The sequence below is a fragment of the Nuphar pumila genome, chromosome 2 (genome assembly GCF_984573655.1).
Source record: "Nuphar pumila chromosome 2, dmNupPumi1.hap1.1, whole genome shotgun sequence".
Lineage (NCBI taxonomy): Eukaryota > Viridiplantae > Streptophyta > Magnoliopsida > Nymphaeales > Nymphaeaceae > Nuphar > Nuphar pumila.
In genome coordinates, this window is record NC_143250.1 from 135842596 (window position 1) to 135856368 (window position 13773).

The 13773-nt window shown below is 34.1% G+C and overlaps 1 protein-coding gene across 2 annotated transcripts in view; it reads right to left on the reverse strand.

Annotated features, from left to right (window-relative positions):
- The window catches only part of LOC149847218 (NAC domain-containing protein 90-like), a 29957-nt gene that overhangs the window by 5627 nt on the left and 10557 nt on the right, over window positions 1-13773 (reverse strand). Inside the window, exon 4 of one of the 2 annotated variants that reach the window (XM_089998344.1) lies at window positions 3068-3190. The exons of the other annotated variant lie outside the window; for it this stretch is intronic. The gene's annotated coding sequence lies outside the window, so the exon portion shown is untranslated. Of the gene's footprint in view, window positions 1-3067; window positions 3191-13773 lie in introns of those variants that run through there. 2 annotated transcript variants of the gene reach the window in all.

Genomic DNA, 13773 nt, shown 5'->3' on the forward strand with positions numbered 1-13773 from the left:
AAACCTAAATACTGAAAAAAAACTGAACAATCCTAAATAATGAGCAGGGAAAGAAAACTAAATAGTCCTAAGTAAAGAATAGAAAGAAAGCTAGCAACCTAATAAAATACGAAAAAACAGTGGCAATAAAGTGAATACTCATATAAATCGTTGTTCCCCGACAACGATGCCAAAAATTTGATGCAATTTTTTTCAATAAAGCATTGTCAAAATATATTTTCAATAAAAACGTTTATGCAAACCGTGCATCAAATAATAAAAATCGGCTCACACTAGTGATGGAGTCTGGGTCAAACTCAAGGAACGGGAAAACACTTTGTATTCAAGCACACAATTAAACTATGCTTTATTGCAAAAAAGAAAATCAATTAATTAAGTAAATAAGGAGAGATTGCAACCCTTTTGCAGAGGACTTTAAACAAATGAATAACGGCCTTATTACAAACCCAATTAAATGAATAAAATAAATCCTAAGCTAAAAAAAAAGAAAAAGTCTTCAGTGCTTTGAGTCTTTAGTCCCTTTGATGTTTGTTCATTTGATGAAACATTCCTTGCAAGTTTGAGGGCTCTTTGAGGGGTTTGAAGGGACCTCAGAGGGCACTTCGAGGGCTCAAAATGGAGCTCACCACACGTCCGATTGCTTCTTGTGAAATATGCAAATGCAAACACAACAGTACAAAGAAAACTAAACCAAATCTAACAAGTAATAAACTACAAAAAAATCAATAAAAGAAGAATTGAAGTAAGTTGAACCAACTACTACACTAAAAATCGAATTAGCAAAACAACCTAACTAACTAATCAACAACTAACTTGTAACAAACTAATGCATGAAACTAACAAATGACAAATTAACTAAATTAACATGAACTATATGCTGACACATATTTTCAGACTTAATGAATAAAACTGGAAAATAAAATTAACCTAATGAAATACCTACAACTAACCTATGCTAAAGACCCTTGACTCTGAACTACTAATTAAATCACATAAATATGGTTAACACTACTTATACCAACTATTATATTCTATACCTAAACTAATCGGCTAGCAACAATCTAAAGCATTTGGCTAGAACAAAATTTTACGTCAGCCAAACTAATCTGAACACATCAAAATAAATTTCTCAACTTGCCATTTAACTAATGCAAAGTTAACGACACCCTGGCACTACCAATCACACTCATGGCTTCTGTAGTTTTTTTTTCAGACTCAAATAGCATCAATCACGCATAATGTGTGATTGATGATTCTGGTGTAGCACTGGTCAGATCTGCATCTGATGAAGCACTATATCATGAGCACATGAACCACTACGCTTGAATCCAGAACTTGTATGTTCTGCAACCCTGGTTTAGACAAAAAAAAATGATTAGATCTACGATTGCTAAGGCTAAGATTTAATGATTCATCGAAGCCGTTTTGACTCAGATCATGATCCGCGATCTAGAAAGCTCGTCTGATCTGTAAATCACACATCTTTCTATGATCCTTAGGAAAGTTAACTTAGGCTAAACAGAAAGCATGGCTTGGGTAATAGACGTTAATGCTGCACTTGCTAAACAGATTTTAGGGCAAAACAATAAGATGTTAAACAAAGAAAAATATAAACAAGAAGAACAAATGATTCTTAATCTACTATGCATGTATGGATAGATGCAAAACATGAGATGCAAGTGAGATACATGAATAACGTGACCTATATTATCCTATATGCAAAGAAAGAAAGAGTATATAATACAAATCTAATCTATGAAACAGTCAGACATAAACTAATCTAACTACTAAATTATCGTGAGATGGGGGAGAAGAGACTCACCGAATAGCTCGCCTTCGACAGATAGTTTGAAAAAAGAAGTTGTGGTTGATCCATGGCTGCATACACACCTCCCCAACGAAGAAAACATGGCTGTCAGCGACGACGAGGCTAGAAGCAAGACTAAGAAAAAGAAGAAAGGAGGAAAGATGGAGAAACATGCATGAAGAGAGAAAAAGCAAGGGAAAGAGAGAAGAGAGAGAGGGGGGCATGTGGTTCAGCCAAGAAAAATAAGCCCCTCCTGGCTAGAAAATAAATATTTGTAATGCTTCGGGCAAAACATAAGTTTTCAAAGAAGATCCAATTTTTTTTTGCAATTTCCAAAGAGGGTCTTCCTTAAAAAACATGTTTTCCAAAAGGGTTTTTTCCTAAAACTAATTAAAAATAATTAATTAAATCCTAATCTAACTAAACTTTAAGAAAATTCTAACCTAGTTAAAAACACTAAAAATACAAAGCCGAACCGGAAAATGAGGTATTTTCTTGAAAAATTCAATTTAAAACAAAACCTCAAAAACAACAATAACAATGAGTTCTTACTGTAATTGTATCATGGATGATGCATAAATAGAGACGAATAAAATGCAAATATTATGCATGATCAAATCACATTGAAACCTACCATATCCTGCAAGATCGGGTTGGTAGAGAGGTTCAGACCTAAGATAATCACTTTCACGTTTGGTAACTAAGTGTGAGTGATGGATCTACCACTCGAGGGTGTGATGATTTGCAAAATGTATCTCAAAGTGATAGGAGTCATATCAATCATGTTTGCACAAACTAGGTTAAAATACTAATGTCCCTATTTGTTATCTAGGTTCATAATTTATACAAATCGTAAAAATTTAAACAATTCAAGGAACTATTTTCATATCAGTGCATAGAAATTATAAAAAGGAATATACTTACAAGGTGATGTCGATCGGTTAGACAAGTTTGAGCCAATTTTTTCCTTTTGCTCTGATACCAAGTTGTCTTTACCTAAAGACAAATTGGTATCTCTTGATAATCTAATCCTTGCTCTGATAACAAGTTGTAACACTCTAAAATTTTTATCTTGAAATTCATGTAAATTTTTTTAAAATAATTTTATAAAATCATAGCAAAAAATTGAACAGGATAAAAACTTTATCATATTACAGTTCTTACATATCTGTTTCAAATACACTACAAATTTAAAATTAAAGATCCATAATTAATAAATTATCCATTACACATCAAATTTAAATAATATCAGTCCTTTCGAATTAAAATAATATCAGAGTCTTGAGCACCTGTAAATGCTCATAATCTAAACAATCCAAAAAGTGGAAAAGGCTTGGCTAAGTTCCCATCGCAACCTCTCGCCATCGCTTGGTCTCTCATTCGCTACCTGAAAAAATTTAATTTAATAGGGCCAAACAATTAAGTCCTTAGTAGGGCAGAGCTATTCGATACATATAAATTAAAACAAGTAAACATGAATTAATCTGATATTCACACACCCTAACATGATTAAACACACCAAAGTATATATGCATGGAATTCTTTACAGAGCATTCAAACATACATTTACAAAGTTCTCTTAATCAAAGCATTCACTTAACTACGAATGATTAAATATGCATGAGCAGTTAAAAATGTATGCACTTACCATTGCAGAGGCCGAACTATATGCATGAGTGACTTCTATCTTTGATTAAGTTTTCTTTTTAGCTGATGCATGCCATGCCTATCTGAATGCACAATCATTTTAGGTTTCAGTTCTTAGTCCAGTGGGTACTAACACAGGTTTAAACCAGGGCCATGATACAGGCAAAGTTTTCATATAATTGTGGCTTTGTCCAGGTCAGACACCTTTCACTAGTCTATAGGTGAGGGATGCGAGTATCGAAAAAATGCTCCCAATACCATTGTCCCGATGAATCAGTTTTTCACTCATGAATTTATATCATCTACGTTGCAGTCTAATGTAGAGGTTTTCTCTATCTTTGTAGTTGGGGAGGAGCAACCTTCCGTGCTCAAAACAATGCCCACGAAGCCAAAGGTACTACTTGCCCTCTCCTTGCAAGCATCGATCTTTAATGTTGCATGGTTAAACTTTTTAAATTAATTAATTTCATGCAACACTCACTTGTGAATCAAACTCAGAGATTTTGCCTCTTTCAAGCTCATTGATGCACATTTTTAAAACATACATTTCAAGTATCATTGCACAATGTTTTTTTTTCATTTGGCTTAAGCATACATTTAAAGTAAATCAATGATTTTAACAATTAAATGCATTCAACCATTTGCATCATCATGTACATGTCATTCATATCAAAATCAACATTTATGAACAGTTAACGATTGTATTCGATCACAAGTCAGACTCTATTCATCCCATTTATTGGCGAATGACAACGAGGGCAAGCTAGTGCATAAGCACTTTATTCAATGCATGCCTCATACTTGTCACTTAATTCCTGCAAAAAACTTATCTTAGGAGTTTGTATACAGTTTGATGTTCATTCACAAAAGTGCACTCGAAAAATATATAGAAATTGCAAGTATATGTTAATCTGATCTTTAATTGGTTTAGAACTCGTCGAAACTCAATTATGTCTGACTGCTACAGCTGTCACAAAAAAATGTATAGTCATTGGATAGAGCTAAAATTTTTGCAGGTTACAGATAATTCTGTCAGCTTTCTAATGCCAAAAACTATTCATAAAAAATTCTTCGGATGAGGGAGATACAATCGGTTTAGTGCATGCCTATACTTTTCTATTATAACAATTCAGTGCTCAGTCCGAGAACAGAGCTCAAAATTCTATATTTTATGTAAAATTTTGTTAGCTTTTGAATACAACAAAACTTTATAAAACTCATTCGGATGCGGGAAATATAAACAATTTACTAATTGGGTGACATGTCAAAAATACATAATAGCGGGTTATATGCATTTAGGTGAGTAGAAATAAGCCACCCGAATTCATATTTTGTTTTTCCTTCACATAAACACATTAAATAAAACCTCTAAAATAACATCACATGATTTTTATATAATCTACTATAGACAAATCTAATTTTTGAAGTTGTTAGCCCAAAAAATCGATCTGTCTCTCTGAACCCTATTTTCTAAGAAATATTTTTGATATTTTTACAATAACTAGTATGATGATGCATATTTTTTCATGAGAAAAATAACAAAACATGCAAAGCACTATAGCACATTGTAAACACCTCAAATTTTCCAAGTTCATTTCTGGACATCTCCTTTCACAGATGCCAACCCCTTTAGCATAGTGTAGAAGTCTAACCCCTAGGATCATTCCAATTTAGGTGTCATTTCACCCCATTTCACCAGAAAAACTACCATTTGGTCTCTAGGTAACCCTAGGTCCTTGTCAGTTAGACCCAACCAAACTCATTTTAAGCTTAGAAGAGCTAGAATATCAGTCATTTCTAGCTCCCCAGTACTCATAATGAGTAGACCTTGTTCATTTCAACTAAATTTGGTTCATTTCATATGAAATGAGCTCATTTCTAGCTCAAACTCAATCCAATTGTCCCAGAATTAGTCAATTTTAGTTGATCCTATTCTCTTGTGTTTAACTTGAGCTCATCAGAAGTTCAAGTGGTCCATTTTCAGTTCAAACTTGTTTTCCCACATTATTAGAGTTCATTTTAGCTTAATTCAGCTTATTTAAGCTAAATTTGAACTAACCCTAGTTAACCTAGCTAGGATTTAGTTTGTTTAAGATTCAGATTAGCTCATCTTAGTTAAGTGGATTGAGGTTTTAGTTCAAACCTAGTATTTTGTTCTCTACACCTAGTATACTCTTGTTGCTTACTTCACTCTATAGTGAATTTCTCACCATTTCATTTAGAATTGTATCTGTTTTCAATCGTCTGGTCTGGGAATATAGTTGAAATAGTGTCTTCGTAGTTCACCTAAGTTCAGGAACCTTAGAACCCCGTTAAAGCCAATTCAAACCTTGTTTTTCTAAGCGTTACTCTTCACTCTACTTCACTATCACTGCCCACTTACACTTGTTTTAAAGTTACCTACTAGTGAAATTTTAAAACTTTAAACACAAGGGGATTTTAGCCTAGCCAGAGCATAGGGCCCAGAGAGGGCCCCACTTCACGCCCCTGCCTAGGAGGGCAAAATTGTCTATATTCTTGGTCATTTCCCAATCAGAGGCAGAATGGTCATTTTTTAGTGAACATGAGTGGTTACTTTGGGGAAGTTTTCATGGTTTTCTAGCGGATATCCGGTTCTCAATCCCAAATCCCAAAAGTTGCAGCGATTTTTAGGAAAATCTCGATTTTTAGTCACCAAAGTCTTGTTATATCCCAGTTTATCCAATTCTCTATCAAACCCTAGAATTGTGTAGGGCCCACCACATAGAAAGGCGTCACCTGGGTTTAGCTCAGATGAGCCTAGGTTAGGTAGGCTTGAACCCACTCTTCAACTCGACCCACCTTGTGAGCCATCTAGAGGGGCAGTTTAGTCGATTTCTAATCCAAGGGTAATTTCTAGCCTGGACTCGGATCAATTTTGTTATCTGATACTTTGTATGTATTCAAGATCCAACCCATGTTTCAATTTGGACATTGGATACCCGATCTGATCCAATACTGGATTTGATGTCCAATATTTATTTATTTTTATTCTGGACCTAGATCTTTTTGTCGAACTCACTCTGTTATCTGTATTCAGGGTCCATTTTGTTTTTAGATCTGGATCTCTACATTAGATATCTAGGGTTCACCCATCAATCATTTACTATTCAAGATCCATTCTTCAATTCTTATCTAGTATTTGGGATCCGTCTCCACCATCTTACCTTGATCTAGGATCCATTTAACAAATCCTATCTTTGATCCAAGATCCAACTTATCCACTCTATTATATCTAGAATCCACTTCTACAAGCTCATCATTGATTTAGAGCCCAACTTATTCTCCTTACCTTATCCGGGATCCATTTCTAATGTCTTATCTTTGATCCAGGATCCGTCCACCACCCATGAATTTGGATCTTGTTTGTTGTCTGAGATCTGAATCTATTTGCTATTTAAGACTTGGGACCCAAATCTGGATTTAAGCTTTCTTTTGATCCAATATCTCAATCTAGGTTCAAAATCTATGCTTCTTAAAGTTAAAATTATTTTAACTTGAATCTAGTGCTTTCAAATTCCAAGTTTTGATATTCTGAAATGATTTTTCAAAGCTAATTTGTCTTCATACCAAATCTAGATCCGAGTCCATCTATTGATTTGAATCTTGTTAAATCCGGATCTCGAATGGATTTAAAATCTATATCCAACCTAGATGGGGCCCACCTAGGTGGCTCCACCTTTTGTTTTCTCATTTCTTCAAGTCTTTCAAAATTTCTTTTTTTTAAAATCTTTTCCTAAGATTCTTTTTCAAAACAACCACTTCCCTTTTCAAAACTTTCTCTTATTTCCTTTTATTTTGAGTAACATTTAGGGCAAATACCTTCCTCCATGGAGGACGCCACCTTAGAGGTGGGTCCCATACGTGAAAGGCCAACCCTCTCTTCCTCTTCTATTTCTTTTTTTTATTATTCTTGTCTTTTTTTTTCAAGTTTCAAAAATTTTCTAAAAATTTTCTCTTTCTTTTTCTTTCTCCTTCACTTCTTTCCACCCTTTTTTTTTTATGACAACAATATAAAAGGGGTAAGGTTTCACGTTGAAAGGAGAGAGGCTTCTTCTTCTTTTTTTTTCTTGTTTTCTTATGGTTTGCTCTCTCTCTCTCTCTCTCTCTCTCTCTCTCTCTCTCTCTCTCTCCCCAACGTATATCTCCCAACCTACTGCATGGAGGATCAGCCCTACATGCGCGGTTCAAGCATCTCCAAAGATTCTACACCCGGACCCTAGGTGTGGGGAAAAGAACCGGTTTTCTCCATGTGTATTTTTTTTTATGATTTTGTGATGTGAAGCTTTCTACTATTCTTAGCATATTTATTTTATATTTTTTGCCATATAGCCCAAGGTTAGCTCATTCTATGAGCTGAAACCTAGGCTTAAACGACTACAAGTGGAGAAGAATTGCTTGTCATTTCATATGCATGTGCATTTCATTTATCTTTTCTTTTCAGATTAATCATTTCATATACAATCTTCTCTAAATGGGCATATGATATGATTCAGCTATGATTAGAATGGATTTTAGTCTGAATCATGGATTAAGATCCTCCTAACCAGCCACATGAAATGCCATTTAATAGCTTAGTTTGCTTCTTATTTTGAACCTTCTTTTTTTTTAACCCCTTTTTCAAATAGTTTTGAAAACAATAGATTTAAAATTTGTTATTATCTTTCAAAAGAAGGTAGGTTTAGGATTTAGGCCCCTTTTTGGATCGGATCCAAACCTATTCCATGGGTTGGATCCACCCTAGTTGGTCCACAACTCTTGTTTTAATCATTTTCTTTTTATGTGTGTGCATGAGCTATCTTGCTTCATTTTATGATGTGTTGAATAAAGGTCGCATCCAATGCTCTGAAAGAAGACCCGAATGCTATTTGTGTTAAAAAATTCTTCATTTTTTGAACTTGTTTTTATCATAACTTGAGTTCTAAAAATCAAATTTTGAATCCATAAAAGCATTGGTCTTCTCATGAAGTCTAGTATTTTCTTGCCAAGTTTTAGCCCAATCCCAAATGATTTGCCCACCCGAACAATAATTTTTCTACAAACAGGCTATAACAGTCTGCAAAAATCATGTTTTTCTTAGACAAAATCTGAATTTTCTGGATTTCCAGACATTGATTTTCAAAATCCGTAAAAAGGACTGAGTCCCTGGATGTGTGAGGGCGTTACCCTCTAAATTTCAGCTCAATTGGATTCCATTTAGTTGTCTCTCACTACGAAATACTAAAAGTTGTTTGAAAAATTACAACATTTTTTGGAAATTTTGGGATTTTCCAACTTCCAACACTTGATTCATGTACTTTTATATTGAATTTTATAATTCCGTAAAATAAAGATTAAATTCTTAGGGATGTCTAGAACATAGATCCAAATTTCATCAAAAACGAAATTCATTTGCTTGTCTCTTTCTTTATTTTTTGGAAAACAGTCCAGAGAATGACAAAATTGACAATCATATAGGATTGTTCTAGGGTATTTGGATATCTCGAGGCCTTTTTCTATAATTTTTTCTTTGGTTTCGTGTTCCAATGCAGATGACATGACTCTTACACAACATATAACAATATGAAGTATAAAGTTGGCTCCTTACATGCATGATTTTCTTTATTTCTTTTAAAGTATTTGAGATTTTCATTTTTATTTATGCACATGCATCTTTATGAATTAAATACATTTCTCTCCTAAAGCAAAAAAGATAAAATCTCTTCATGTATGGTTTATACCATAATATGAGAGCTTAAATAGCCAATATTTCATCGAGCTAAACTTTGTTTCTTGTGTCTCTCTCTTCTTTTCTTTCTCTTCATTTCAATCTAATGTAAATTGTAATCAAGGACCAAGTATAGTATAATTTTCTTTATTTACTTTTATGTATAGCTTAGGTTGCATATGCATATAGTTTCTTTATTCATTAATATTGTCATTGTTTGTCATGCATATGCACTTTTCAAATTCTACAATGATGATTCACGTATGGCACGTGCACCCTCTTTTAAGAAGTTAATAAACTAAGTGAAATTCATATTTGTAGCCATAGTCAAAATATGAATGAAATTCAAGCTTTATTAACCTCTTCTAAGTTACAAAAAATCTAAACACTTAGGCTATTTTTCAAAGTCATTGCATATTTTTAAATCTTTTAAAGTGCTTTTCTAAAACCCTCCTTTTAAAATTTAATAAGATGTATTTAAAACATACTCGTGGCTATAGTTATGGATATGTGGCAAATTCATCTTTATTAAATTCTATAAGGCACAAAACCCCATTTATGCAAAAAAAGAATTTTATAAAAGAAGGGGATTTATAAATGATTTTTTTTTTAAATTTTTCTAAAGGGCATTTTGATAAATTGCATCCATGCATCATTTAGACTTAGGTTGCATCATGCATGGGCCCGCAAGGCCACACGTCCAATTATTTGGCCCTTTTAGAAATTCAATTTCAAAATATCTCAAAAGATTTCTTCAAATTTCCTTTCAAAGTATTTTTTTTTTCAAGAATTTTAGGCATGCATCATGTTTTCAATAAACTTTTTTTTTTAAAAGACGTCATATGCGTGTTTATTTCTTTATGCATGCATTCTATGACTTAGAATAATTTCTTAGGTATTTGAATAAACAATGCATATTGTTCAATCCTTAGTTTAATTACCCCCTGGTTAAGGCGCCATGAACGGTTGAACCTCGTACCAATAGGCGGGTCTCATCTCTCAAGTTTTAACACAATTTTAAAAATGGAGGCGAGTTTTCTAAAAACTTTTCCAAAAGGTAAGTGAAAATGCAAAAGTGAAAATTTTGCATGTAAACACATATGTACATGAATATTAAACTACAATTTCTAACTGAAATTTTTGTAAGAAATAAATAAACTTTACACTATTTTCAAGAAAATACGATTTTTGTTTCTAACAAGTCCATAACATGCATTACAAAATTTTATTCATTTTTATTTCAAGGAATTTGATTACTTTAGGGGTGGAACTGATTTCTCCTTAAGGGAAATCATAATCAACCCCTCTTAATTAAATCAAATTTAAATTTTTATGAAAACTTTCTTTATGACAATATTTTAATTCAAACTAAAACATACAATTTTATCAAAATGATTTTTAAGACGGGTTTTCTTTCGAAAACCTTCTCTATTCATTTTTTGACAAACCCCAACACCAATCTCACACATGGGGGTTTTGGTATAGGGTTTGTTCTTATTAGAAATCGAAATAACTCATGCCTACGAGTTCTGATTTATGTGTAGAGTATAGACCCCCCTACCTTTTGCGCGAAAACACTTCTTTTGGTCGAAAAAGAAAACTCCACAAGCGAACCGACTGTCCGCTTTGTATGGTGGCTGCATCAATACGATCTACTTGCTCCACCCACATATGTAGGTTCACCTCTTGATTGCATAAGAGGGAAACCACAAGCAAAGAAGAAGAAAATAGAAGAAAGCAAGAAAAGCAGAGAAGAGGTCAAGGGCTGGGCTAATCTCAGCCCTTGATCTCATCTTAATTTTTCTTCCTTTCCCCTAGCTTTTCAAGTTTTCTTTTCTATTTTTCTTATTTGTGTTATATATATATATATATATATATATATTTTTTTTTTTCTATCTTCTAACTTAGGTTAATATTACGCTATATATATAGAAGACCTTCGTAGGGCTGGTTGACACCCCCATGGGTTTCAACCTTTCTAATTTACAAGTTGTCAAACTTTCTTTCTTTTCTATTTTCAATCCCTTTTATCCATCTTTCAAATTTCCAGCCTTCCCATCCTAGAAAATTCTAGGATGGAACACCCTCCCTTCTTGGGAGGCTTCCTATTGAATTAGGTAAGTTTTGATTATTGCATTCATGTTTTGATTTTTGATAACTTTTAAAACCATCGTGAATTTAAAGTTTTAAGTTTATTTTTATTTCTTAAAATTAACAAGGGGGTGCCACATAGGATGGGATGGCCCACCTATGGATTCCTACCTTTTTATTCAATTTAATTGAATTATATTTTTTATTCCAATTAAAATTTTCCTAATTAATTTAATTTAGTATTTTGGATTCAATTCTTTCAAAACAAGAATCTAAGTTTAAATGGGATGACTTTAAACGAAACTCAAACTATTTTCAAATGTATATAAATTTCTCTAAACCAAAATTTGGCTAGCTTGATTATATATATTTTTAATAATTCTAATTTCTCATAAATGTATTTTAAAAAAATAATTTTCACTATGGTCGATAGGACCCATTGGTGTTTTTAATGTATTTCCTATATATATTTTTTCTAAGTCTTATTCCAATACATAATCTATTGTACAATACTTAGTACATGTTATCATTATCAATTTATTATATATAAAGACATTTGAAAAAATTTACGAAAATCCTTGAAAAATCATGGGCATTACATGCCTCTGGTGCTCAATCTTAATTTGCTGGCAAGTGAGACAATAAGACACATATTCTGTCACATCATGTTTCATACTGTTCCACTAAAAAGTCATCTGTAAGTCTTTGAACATCTTGGTAATACCAGAATGTACAAAATACTTCGATCTGTGGGCTTCACTCATCAATTTTTTTTCTGAGAGCCTTTAGAACTCACAATCTATTCCTGAACATAATGGTCCCATCATCCTCACGGTGAAACTGTGCATTCAGCTTCTGAGCACTCTCTCACAACTTCTTGAAGTTCAAATCGTCAGACTGTAATACCTCAATACGATCTATGATCTCGGGTCGCGCTCTTATCCCTGCACAATATATGCATTCTACTTTATCTGCAAACGGTTGTCACTTGACAAATTCTTCAAGTAAATCCCAAATTTTTTCAATCAAATTGGCAGTTGAAATTGAAGTCTTCCTACTAAGTGAATTTGCTACAACATTCGCCTTACCCGAATGGTAAGCGATGGAGAACTCACAATCCTTGAGAAATTCTAACCACCTGCATTGTCTTAAGTTCAGATCCTTCTGTGTATATATATTTGAGGCTCTTACGATCAAAGAGAACCTCAAACTGCTCTCTCTATACAAACAATGACACCAAATTTTTAGAGTAAAGACAACAACTACCAATTCCAAGTCGTGTGTCATGTAGTTCTTTCCATGCACTTTCGGCTGCTTAGAAGCATAAGCAATCACCTTTTTGTGCTTCATCAAAACATAGCCCATTCTGATTCTTGAGACATCACTGTAAATCACAAAACCTCTTGATCCTGATGGTAGCGTTAGAACTGAAGCTAAGGTCAATCTCTTCTTCAGCTCCTGGAGGCTCTCCTCATAACGAGGCATCCAAACAAGCTTCACCACTTTCTGTAACAACTTCATCATCGGGGCAACTATACGAGAGAAATCCTCGATAAATCTATGGTAGTAGCTAACCAATCCCAAGAAACTCATAATCTCTATGACCGTCTTCGGCTGCAACTAAGATAAAATGACATAACTGAAGAACATAACCCTGTCTAACCAGAATTCACACTTTGAGAACTTAGCATAAAGCTTGTGTTCTCTCAATGTTTGCAGTATGACCCTCAAATGCTCTTTGTACTCCTCTTCACTTTCTGAGTAAATCAAGATGTCATCGATGAAATCTATCACAAACTAATCCAACCATAACCAAAAGACTCAATTCATTAAGTCCATGAAAGTTGCTGGGACATTTCGGAGTCCAACATACATCATCAAGAACTTATAATGTTCATATCTAGACCGAAAATCAGTCTTCAAAATATCCTCTGCTTTAATTCGTAACTGATGATATCCAAATTGAACACTACAAGAAAAATGCTAATTAGCGACAGATTTTTTCTATCGCAAAGTTGCGACGAATTAGCGAGAGAAAACTATTTGTCGCTAACATTCGAAATATTTGCAAAAGTAGCGACGAAAACATTTCCCTCGCTAAATTCGTCGCTATTTAGCGATAGATTAGAGACAAAATTTTTCCGTCGCCAAAACCCTACAAAATAATACTAATTAGCAACGGAATTAGCGAGGGAATTTTTTCGTCGCTAAGTAGCCACGAATTAGCGACGGAAAAATTCCCTCGCTAATTCCGTCGCTAATTTTTGATTTAAACCATCCCACCTGAGGCACAAAATTTTCCCTCCCTCCATTTTTTCCTCCCCCCGTTTGATTTAAATCGCCCTTCCTCTGACGATGCGCAGTGCCCCCCCGAGCCGTGACACTGGGGTCGACCCTCCGAGCATCCTCCTCCTCCCGCTACCTCTCCCCCGCACCGTCCACCTCCTTCTGGCGGTGACCCTCTCCGGTCTCCACCGCCCGTCCTGCCTCTCCCTCGCCTGAG